Source organism: Copadichromis virginalis, linkage group LG12 (genome assembly GCF_057382275.1).
Source record: "Copadichromis virginalis isolate Kocher_CV1m ecotype Utaka linkage group LG12, C_Virginalis_male_GT1.1, whole genome shotgun sequence".
NCBI classification, from domain to species: Eukaryota; Metazoa; Chordata; class Actinopteri; order Cichliformes; family Cichlidae; genus Copadichromis; species Copadichromis virginalis.
Genome location: NC_140629.1, coordinates 6,917,773 through 6,929,681, shown reverse-complemented (window position 1 = coordinate 6,929,681; position 11,909 = coordinate 6,917,773). Strand labels below are relative to the sequence as shown.

The following is an 11,909-nucleotide window of genomic DNA, read 5'->3' as shown; positions in this document are numbered from 1 at the left end:
GTCGCTCCAACTACAGCTACCGAATGATACTACAAACAAAGACTCATTACCAGACAGGATGTGCACGGACGGCACCAAGCAGTAAAGGAACCAGAGTTTCGCATCTGAGGATGAGTGAAATTCTTACAGAGCTTGATCCCCGGCATTGGAGTTGCCGAGGTGCGGGATCACGTGGAAATCAACCGATATGCTCTGCTACGACACATCAACTTAACTAAGGCCCTGGGAATGGCCTTAGCAGGAGAACAGCAGGCCATCAGAACGATGGTGCTGCAGAACAGACTGACACTAGACCTGCTAACAGCATCACAAGGAGGAGTTTGCAAGCTGATCGGGGAAACATGTTGCACTTTTATCCCTGATGGATACGAAACTGGAGGAGACATTTATGAAGCTTTGCAGAATTTGACCGCTCTGCAAAAATATGTCACTGACCACACACCTGGAGCAGCTACAGCACAAGGCTGGCTGGACTGGCTGTTCAGCGGTTCATGGCTGGCTGCTGTAGCAAAGCCATTTTTCCTTCTAGGTCTCATCATGATAGCACTGCTCATATTAGTGTTGTGTGTGTTGCCATGCCTAAGAGTAATGATTTCAAAGATGATAACAACTACAATGACTGCTTATGTTGCCGTGCCTGAAGAAGAACAGCATCCCGTTGCAATTCTGTTAGAGGAGAACTTGTAATAACTGCTAATGAATGACGTGGTGATTAAAAATGACTTCTGCCTTTTTCAAGTGATCATGCACTGATTAACACATTAGTAGTTTATGCAGGTACAATATAAGGTTTTCACCCTTTTATTTTTTGAAGTTCTCATTTTAAATATGAAGTTTTCATTATTTTACATATAAAGTTTTCAATTTAAGGTTTGCATCATTTTAAGTATAAGGTTTTCATCCTTGTATTTTTTTTGAAGTTTTCATTTTACATATGAAGTTTTCATCATTTTTAAATACAAAGTTTTCATTTTAGTTTTCATCCTTTTATTTTTTGTAGTTTTCGTTTTAAAATATAAGGTTTTTATCTTTTATTTTTTGTAGTTTTAGTTTTATTATTTTTTCTTGTTTATTCCACTTGTTATTTCAATTACTATGATTTTCATTTACTATGTTTTTCTTTTTATTATTTTCTTTTGTTTTATTCTTTAGACCAGATGACTTCCATTTCTGCTATGCTGACATTTTGAAAATTAAAAAATTGCTTAAGATACTTAATAAATAACCTTCACAGACAATTGTTGTATACATTTAAAATAAGTTAAAACAGGAGGGAATGTTACAGGAAAAATGATTCTATGTTTCTTTACCTTCTTTTAAATGTACAAAGATGCCTTTTGTCTGCCCTCTGCCTATGGTTAGATTAGTTTAGAATTATCTTTTTAGACTTTCCCAGCAAACACATCTTGTTTCTGGGACATATTGTTTTAGATTGTTTTATCTTCCCTAGCTCTCTGCTGACGAGACTAGCACCATATATGGAGTTGTTTTATTTTATCTGTTTATTATTTGTTATCCTGTTCTCACTGTCTCTGTGCTCTGTGCCTATAAAAATTACCAAGCCACTGTGCATGGTGTGAGTTGTTCTTAGCAGCTCACCCGTGTACACGTTTGATAAAGAAAGTAACTTTGTCTCATTGTGTCTTTATTTCTCCTGGGTCTTTTACAGAGTTTTCCCCCAACAGATACCCAACCTGACATATAGACACAGACATACAGGCACACACAGACACAAACATCCATTCCCCCCCTCATGCTCTCATATGCACTCACTCCACACTCAACCAACGTGGAGACAGACATAAAGAGACGCTGTACACACGATCACACTCCCCAAGCGTACTCTACAAACCGGGTCTAGGTACCCTTGCCCCTGGAAGGGGGAACTGCACCCAGACCCAGGTGGTGTTACCCTTTTCCCTGCGGTGAGGCAGACCACCCCGACTCCGTAGCAGCAGGGAGGCCCCACACTCCAGACCGCAGTCGGACGGCCAACTCCACCTAGCCCTCCCGCTCCAGCAGGCCGCAGAGAATGGGGGTGAGGGAAGACTCCAAACCTCCCTCCACCCGCTCATTGTAGTGTTGATGCATGTGTGTTCTAAGGTGCAATTAAAACCCAGGAGGGCATGGAGCTACCTGCCAAGGAGCAGCAGGTAAGCGCATGGTCCCTCCTGATAGCCCTCAATGTCTACGTGTATTTAAAATTGAGAGGTGGGCAACGACGCCAGGGGTGAGGTGTACACCCTGATGGTACTTTGGACTCCGTGATTGTGCCCACCCCCAAGATCCTATATGTATGTGTAATGAGAGTGTGAATAATGTGAATGTCTAAGTTGTGGGATAAAATTGAGGCAGAGGCAGCCAGAAGGGGACAGAGGGGGGGTGGCCTCCTCTGCACCCTGGTGACATACCCCTACTCCAAGGCCCTGCATGTGTGGGTGGTTGTGGTGGAGCGGGAAGAGAGAGGCAGCTGGAGATGGGGAGGGAAGGAAGGGAGGGGCAGGTAACCCCTCCCTGGGGCCAGCTCCCCCGCTGACCCCAGTAGGCACTCCCACACTCCGCGACCCGCCAGGGAAAGGGGGCCCAGGCCCATCCAGACCGGGGCCCAGTGCAGCAGCGCCTCCCGGCCCCACAGAGCCCGGGACAGTCCACCCAACCCCACCACAGAGAAAACTGCACCCACCCCACCATCCACTCATCTTCCAGACTACATAAGACAGTAAACGCCCAGGCTGAGATCTTCCTCCACCTCTCCTGTATCTCCCCCTCCTGCAGAGAGAGTTCCTGAAGAGAGGAAAGCTCCTGCAAGATGTGACAATCTTCCCCACCAGTTGAAGAGCCCCCCAGGTGGTCCGACGCACCGGCGGCACCCTGCTCCAGGGCCGGGCCCCCATGCACCCACCCGCCCACCACCCCGGCAACACACCAACCAGGATCCAAGCCCCCGAGGCCCGGCCCGGGCCCCAGCCCAGAGACGGAGCGCCCCCAGAACCTCACGCCCATCCCGGACCCACCCAGGGGCAGCCAGGCTACCAGGTCAGTAACCCACGTCCGTCAGCACAGACCCTCCCCTAGCCCCGCTGCACGCAGCCGCGAGGAAACAGTCACCTGAGAGCCAACAGAGCCCCCAACCGGACATGACCGCTACCCCGGGTTGAGCCCCCCAAGGAAGATGCCTCCGGGGAACCCCCCGACGCCCTAAGCCTGTCCCTACCCCCTCACCAATCACAACAGTGAAGGTGGGACCAAATTATGACCCCCCACCCCCACTAGGTGATGGAGCTGATAAAAGGAGTCCAGAGCAATTGATCTGATGTGGTGGCAGAGGCTGTATCAAGACTAATGTAATCTAATAGATAATTTCTATATTGGTTAGAATTAAGATTATTTTTATTTTTCCAGTTCATGAGGACTGTTTTCTTGGCTATGCATAGGGCAGTGAAAATCATATGGGCTATATTCTTTTCTGAAGTGACATTATCTAAGCTGCCCAGTAAACACACTAAGGGGGAAGTTGGAATGTTACATTTCAGACACTTTGATAAGTCTTCACATATCTCGCACCAAAACTTCTGAACTGGTGGACAGAACCAAAGAGCGTGGATGTAATTGTCTGGTGTATTGCCTTGACAGTGTGAGCAGTTGTTGGAAGATGTAAAGCCCATCTTGAACATCCGATGACCTGTATAGTGCACTCTATGTAGTATTTTGTATTATATTAATTGCAGACTGGGATTTTTAATTAATTTAAAGGTTTTTAAGCAAATCTGAGACCAGAAGTTTTGGTCTAAGCTGACTGATAAATCTGCTTCCCACTTTGCAGTAGGAAGGGATATTGATTCATCTAATTTAGAAAGTGTTCTGTATATTTTAGATAATAATTTGGGGGATTTAAGAGTAAGAAAATGTGCCGCACTTAGTGGTGTTTGTAATTCAACTTGACTGAGGTTAAATTTCTTTTTTACTATGGATTTAATTTGTTGATATTCTAAAAATCTTTTCTTGTTGATCCCATATTGTTCAACTAGTCTGTCAAATGGAATAAATTCTGTTCCCTCTAATATATGTTCTAAGTGTTTAATTCCTTTACAACTCCATTCTGGGAAATTAATCATATTATTGTTTTGTAATATGTCAGGGTTGTTCCAGATAGGTGTACGTTTGCATGGGATTAATGAAGACTCCGTTATTTTTAGAAACTCCCACCATGCTGTCAGAGAGAAGCTGATGTTGATACTTTTAAAGCATTCATGTCTTTTGATGTTTGAGCTAATAAATGGTAGGTCTGAAATCTCTAGATCCTTGCATAGTGCCTGTTCAACATCTAGCCAGGGCTCAACTAAGAAGGTATGTTTTAACCATTCTGAGATGAACTGAAGTCTGTTGGCTAAGAAGTATTGGTGAAAATTAGGCAGGTCTAATCCTCCTCTATCCTTGGTTCTTTGTAGCGTTTTTAAGCTGATACGCGGGGGTTTATCTTTCCAAAGGAATTTGGAAATATATGAATCCAGAGATCTGAACCAATCTTGTGATGGTTTGTTAGGGATCATCAAAAATAAGTAATTTATTTTTGGTAAGATCATCATTTTTATAGTGGCGACCCTTCCCATGAGTGATATGGGTAAAGATTTCCATCTAGTCAGATCGCCTTCTACTTTCTTTAGAAGTGGGATGTGGTTTAGTTTAGTTAAGTCTGAAAGCTTAGGAGAGACATTAATACCTAAATATTTAATATTTCCGGATTGCAGTGGGGCAGAGGAAGAATTATGGAAGGAGCAGTTAATGGGGAGAACTGTAGATTTTGGCCAGTTAATTGAATAATCTGAAACTCTTGAAAACCAGTTTATTAAAGTAATTACCTCAGAGAGGTTGGTTTGTGTGTTTTGCAGAAAAAGCAACACATCATCCGCATAGAGACTGATTTTATGTTCTATGTTCTTACATTTTATGCCCTTAATTGTTGTAGCCTGTCTAAATGCTGCTGCTAGAGGTTCGATAAAAATTGCAAAAAGTGAAGGGGAGAGTGGGCATCCCTGTCTGGTGCCCCTCAGGAGACAGAAGCTGGAGGATGTCTGGTCATTTGTTCTGATACGAGCTGTTGGGGAATTGTATAATATTCTTATCCAGTTTATGAAAGAGTTTCCAAAACCAAATTTGTGTAAAGTTGCGAATAAAAATTTCCAGTTAACTCTGTCAAATGCTTTTTCTGCATCTAGAGATAATATTATGGTTTCGATGTTTTTATTGTATGAGTAGTCTATTAAATTAAGTAATCTACGAGTGTTTGTTGAGGAGTGCCGACCTTTTATGAAACCAGTTTGGTCAGGATGAATTAAGAGGGGGGTCATTTTCTCTAATCTCTTTGAGAGAGCTTTGCAGATTATTTTAAGGTCTACATTTAAAAGAGAAATTGGACGATAGCTTGAGGGAAATAAAGGGTCTTTGCCTGGTTTTAGCAGGAGACTAATGTTGGCAGAATTCATATTTGGTGGTAGTCTGCCATTTTCCTCGATTTCCTGCAACATGCTGTGGAATACTGGTGCCAAAATTATCCAGAATTCTTTGTAGAATTCTGCAGGGAAGCCGTCTGGACCTGGAGCCTTATTATTGGGCATACTTATCAGGGCTTCCTGGAGTTCACTTGGCGTCAGTGGCGAATCCAGTTCCATTGCTTGACTTTGGAAGAGTTACGTTGTCAAGAAACAGATCAATTTCATTTTTAGATGGGTTTATTTGTGGTGAGTATAAAGTTTCATAGAAATCCCTAAAAATTTTGTTTATTCTTCCAGGATCATATATTATGTTCCCCGATAAATCTTTAGCAGCACATATAGTTGTTTTTTCTTTATTTATTTTTAGCTGGTTAGATAGAAATCGACCTGATTTGTTACTGTGTTCAAAATTCTGCAAGCGAAGTCTTTGTATAAGGAATTGTGTTTTTTTATTAATAATTTCATTTAATTCTAGTTTTGTTTTGCATATTTTGTTCAATGTTTCCTGATCTTGGTTGCACGCGTAGGCTTCTTTTAGTGATTTGATGGTTTTTTCTAATTCCTGAATATTTTTGTTTTCTTCTTTCTTTTTGTGTGATGAGAAAGATTTGGTGCTTTACAGCAGATAAAATCAAATCTTTTACATCTAATGCTTACAAACATTATCATCTTTATTCATTATTAGTATTAGTGATTTAACAAGCACAAAACTCAATTCCCAAATGCCCACTATTTTTGATCTAACATATTTTTAAAGTGACAGAACAATCTTGACCTGCACTTCAGTGCCAATTCCATCAGGGTTCGCAGCTAAGTGCTAGCTTGATGAAACAGCAGGGATGGGCTCTGAAGGAGTCAGTGATTCAAGATGGCGCCGAGTATGGCAGCCTTGTCGCGAGCTCCCCCAAGCAACAGCTTTTTTCTGTGTTTAATTTTACTTTTCCTTCATTTTTTCGCGAGTAGCACATGTCTCCTTGTGTACGACCGACAAACCTTACTGGACATAAAAGACGGTCTTTCTTATAACTTTCCGGAGTTCAAGTTTTGCAACACGGACACTCCGTTTGCAGACCCCCCATTCATCTCACCTGAGACGCCTTTGTTCTCTGGCCCTGGAGGCCGCAAACGCCGACGCAGAGGGAGAAGATCTGGCGTTCTGGTTCGACTGAGACGGCGCACTAACAGACCACCGTTACCCAGTTTATTACTGGCTAATGTGCAGTCTCTGGAGAACAAGCTGTGCGAGCTTCGGGCACGGATCTCATTCCAGCGAGAGATGCGGGACTGCTGCGTGATCTGCCTCACAGAAACCTGGCTATCGGACAAGGTACCGGACTCCGCAATACAACTACCGGGGTTCTCCGTGCATCGCGCGGACAGGTCACAGGATCTTACTGGGAAAAGCAGAGGCGGTGGTGTGTGTTTCATGATCAACAACAGCTGGTGTGATTATGCGAACGTGCACCCGGTCAAATCCTTCTGCTCACCGGACCTAGAGTACCTGATGATTAACTGCCGGCCATTCTGGCTACCGAGGGAATTTACAGCAGTGATTATTACGGCTGTTTACATTCCCCCACAAGCCGACACTGACCGAGCACTCAGGGAACTGTACAGCGCGATCAGCAGCGAGGAAACCGCACACCCAGAGGCGGCGTTTATCACAGCCGGAGACTTTAATAAGGGAAACCTGAAGAAAGTCTCACCCAAACTCCACCAACACATCCATTTTAACACTCGTGGAGATCGGCTACTCGACCACTGCTACACCTCTTTCCGGGATGCGTACAAAGCCCTCCCCCGCGCCCCATTTGGCCAATCAGATCACCGCTCCATCCTGCTCCTGCCCGCCTACAGGCAGAAGCTGAAACAGGAAGCTCCAACCCGGAGGGCGGTGCACTGTTGGACAGACCAATCGGAGTCTGCGCTGCGGGACTGTTTTGATCACGCGGACTGGGAAATGTTTCACGTGGCTGCTAGGGACATTGATGAATACACAGACTCAGTCTGCGGATTTATCAGGAAATGCGTGGAAGATGTCGTCCCATCCAGAACAGTTATATCCTTCCCAAATCAAAAACCCTGGATTAACGGAGATGTTCGCGCGGCACTGGCGGCACGGAGCACCGCCTTTGACTCCGCGAACACATCGGACTACAAACACGCACATTACCAACTCCGGAAGACGATCAAAGCAGCCAAACGTGAGTACAGGGACAGGGTGGAGCAACAGTTTGACAACCCTCGGAGTATGTGGCAGGGACTAAACACGATCACAGACTTTAGAGGGAAAACCAGCACACCGCAGACCACGGCCTCTCTGTGTGAGGATCTAAACGTATTCTACGCTAGATTCGACACAGCGAACACCATGAGACCGGACAGTGTGCGCACCGCGGATGACGTCAGTGCGCACACTGTGTCTGAGGAGGATGTGCGGAGGTGCTTCAGGAAGGTGAACGCACGCAAAGCTACTGGTCCGGACGGGATTCCCGGCCGCGTCCTCAAGTCATGCGCGGCTCAGCTGGCTGGAGTGTTCACGCACATCTTCAACCTTTCCCTCTCTCTGTCTGTAGTCCCAGCCTGCTTCAAAATGGCCACCATCGTCCCTGTACCCAAATCCTCCACCATCTCCTCATTGAACGACTGGCGACCTGTAGCCCTGACCCCCATCGTAAGCAAATGCTTCGAGAAGCTGGTCAGGGACTTCATCTGCTCTGTACTACCCGACTCACTGGACCCTCTACAGTTCGCATACCGCCACAACAGGTCCACTGATGATGCCATAGCCCTGACACTACATACTGCCCTGTCACACCTGGAGAAGAGAGACACGTATGTGAGAATGCTGTTTGTAGATTACAGCTCAGTGTCACAGGCTGGGTCTCCGACCCAGCACTCTGAGTTTTCTTTGTATTTTTTGATATGTTATTAGTTTTTGTGTTATTTCCTATTTTGCCTTTAGTTTAGGCAGTTATTGGTTATTGTTCCTGGGTTTTCTATGTTTTGGGGTTTGGTATTTATTCATCACGTGTTGGGTCTGTTGAGTTGTGTTGTCATGTTTAGTTTTAGTATTTCCTGTTTTATTCTGACAATGTCATGTGTTCTCTGTTAATTGTATTTAGCTTTTCTCTCCTGGTCCTGTCATTAGGTTTATGGCTGTCAGCTGTTTCCCCATATGTTTCCACTTCCCCTGATCACCTCATGTCTGTATTTAAGCCTTTTGTTTTCTTCATGCCATTGTCGGGTCGTCTGTTTATTCTGCCCTAGTTCTAGCCTGGTTCTGTTTATTTGACCTCAGTCTTAGTTACGATTTTTTGTCTGTTATGTATTATTAGTCATGGTCTTTGCTTGTTATTTTCCACCACAGTCATAGTTTAGGTTTTGGTCTCAGTACCGTTTAGTATTTTGTTTCTTAGTGTCTTGTCAGTTTACTTTGGTTTCCTGGTTTACTCCTGCAATCATCCAAATAAAGGATCGCTTTCTGTTTAAACCTGCAACACCTCGTCCACATCTGCTTTTGGGTCCTGTTTCAAAAACACACCGGCGCACCCCGCCGTGACACTCAGCATTCAATACCATCGTTCCCTCGAAGCTGGACAGGAAACTGCAGGATCTAGGACTGAGCAGCTCCCTCTTCAGCTGGATCCTTAGCTTCCTGTCTGACAGACGCCAAGTGGTCAGACTGGGCAGCATCACCTCATCCCCCATCACACTGAACACTGGTGCTCCACAGGGGTGTGTACTGAGCCCTCTCCTATACTCACTCTACACCTACGACTGCACAGCCACTAACAACTCCAACATCATTGTGAAGTTTGCGGACGACACTACAGTGGTGGGTCTTATCACCAACAGTGATGAGACAGCTTACAGGGAGGAGGTCAGCGCCCTGACCCACTGGTGTCAAGACAACCATCTCACCCTCAACGTCGCAAAGACAAAGGAGTTGATAGTGGACTTCCGGAGGTGCAGAGAAGTACACACCCCCATCACCATCAGCGGCGCTGCTGTGGAGAGAGTGAGCAGCTTCCGGTTCCTTGGAGTACACCTGGCTGAGGATCTTACGTGGTCAGTACACACAAACAAAACAGTGAAGAAGGCGCAGCAGCGCCTCTTCTTTCTCAGGAGACTGAAAAGATTCGGCATGAGCCCCCGCATCCTCAGGACCTTCTATCACTGTGCCATTGAGAGCATCCTCACTGGATGCATCACCACCTGGTACGGCAACAGCACCGCCTACAACTGCAAAGCTCTCCAGCGAGTAGTGCGGTGCTCTGAACGGATAATTGGAGGTGAGCTTCCCTCCCTCCAAGACATCTACAGGAAGCGCTGCCTGAGGAAAGCATGGAGGATCATCAAGGACTCCAGTCACCCCAGCCATAAACTGTTCAGACTACTTCCATCAGGAAGGAGGTTCTGCAGCATCCGGTCCCGTACCAGCAGACTGAGAGACAGCTTCTTCCATCAGGCCATCAGACTGCTGAACACGTCATAGACACCTCAGCTTCACTACTGGAACTTTAACATTATGCACTCCATACTGTACAGTAATGCCACTGTTTTGCACATGTCTCACTCTGTATATTTTATTTTATTTATTTTATATATTCTATTTATTGTTTACTCTATTTAATTTGTAAAATATGTGTACACACACACACACACACACACGTAGAAAAATATTTAGTATACACATCCAGAAATGCATATACTATTATATACTGTACATATATTTATTAGTTTCAGATGTAGCCATTCTTGTATTTTGCTTGTTTACATTATTGTATTTTGCACAACTCTGTTGCTTGTGAAGCTCGCACACAAGAATTTCACTCACATGTGCTGTACCAATGTACCTGCACATGTGATGTGACAATAAAAGTGATTTGATTTGATTTGACATACAGTGGGGCAAAAAAGTATTTAGTCAGCCACCGATTGTGCAAGTTCCCCCACTTAAAATGATGACAGAGGTCAGTAATTTGCACCAGAGGTACACTTCAACTGTGAGAGACAGAATGTGAAAAAAAAATCCATGAATCCACATGGTAGGATTTGTAAAGAATTTATTTGTAAATTAGGGTGGAAAATAAGTATTTGGTCACCTCAAACAAGGAAAATCTCTGGCTCTCACAGACCTGTAACGTCTTCTGTAAGAAGCTTTTCTGTCCCCCACTCGTTACCTGTATGAATGGCACCTGTTTGAACTCATCATCTGTATAAAAGACACCTGTCCACAGCCTCAAACAGTCAGACTCCAAACTCCGCCATGGCCAAGACCAAAGAGCTTTCGAAGGACACCAGGAAAAGTATTGTAGACCTGCACCAGACTGGGAAGAGTGAATCTACAATAGGCAAGCAGCTTGGTGTGAAAAAATCAACTGTGGGAGCAATCATCAGAAAATGGAAGACATACAAGACCACTGATAATCTCCCTCGATCTGGGGCTCCACGCAAGATCTCATCCCGTGGGGTCAAAATGATGATGAGAACGGTGAGCAAAGATCCCAGAACCACACGGGGGGACCTGGTGAATGACCTGCAGAGAGCTGGGACCAAAGTAACAAAGCTCACCATCAGTAACACACTACAACGGCAGGGAATCAAATCCCGCAGTGCCAGACGTGTTCCGCTGCTGAAGCCAGTGCATGTCCAGGCCCGTCTGAAGTTTGCCAGAGAGCACATGGATGATACAGCAGAGGATTGGGAGAATGTCATGTGGTCAGATGAAACCAAAGTAGAACTTTTTGGTATAAACTCAACTCGTCGTGTTTGGAGGAAGAAGAATACTGAGTTGCATCCCAAGAACACCATACCTACTGTGAAGCATGGGGGTGGAAACATCATGCTATGGGGCTGTTTTTCTGCCAAGGGGACAGGACGACTGATCCGTGTTAAGGACAGAATGAATGGGGCCATGTATCGTGAGATTTTGAGCCAAAACCTCCTTCCATCAGTGAGAACTTTGAAGATGAAACGAGGCTGGGTCTTCCAACATGACAATGATCCAAAACACACCGGCCGGGCAACAAAGGAGTGGCTCCGTAAGAAGCATTTGAAAGTCCTGGAGTGGCCTAGCCAGTCTCCAGACCTCAACCCCATAGAAAATCTGTGGCGGGAGTTGAAAGTCCGTGTTGCTCGGCGACAGCCCCAAAACATCACTGCTCTCGAGAAGATCTGCATGGAGGAATGGGCCAAAATACCAGCTACTGTGTGTGCAAACCTGGTAAAGACCTATAGTAAACGTTTGACCTCTGTTATTGCCAACAAAGGTTATGTTACAAAGTATTGAGTTGTATTTTTGTTATTGACCAAATACTTATTTTCCACCCTGATTTACGAATAAACTCTTTACAAATCCTACCATGTGGATTCATGGATTTTTCTTTCACATTCTGTCTCTCACAGTTGAAG

At 45.0% G+C, this 11,909-nt stretch overlaps 1 long non-coding RNA gene across 1 annotated transcript; it reads left to right on the top strand.

The window, feature by feature from the left end:
• Positions 1-236: 236 nt before the first annotated feature.
• On the top strand, positions 237-1,627 carry LOC146696399 (uncharacterized). The gene is made up of 2 exons (XR_014923246.1): positions 237-789; positions 1,021-1,627. It is a non-coding gene; the product is annotated as an uncharacterized LOC146696399 (long non-coding RNA).
• The last annotated feature ends 10,282 nt before the right edge of the window (positions 1,628-11,909 follow it).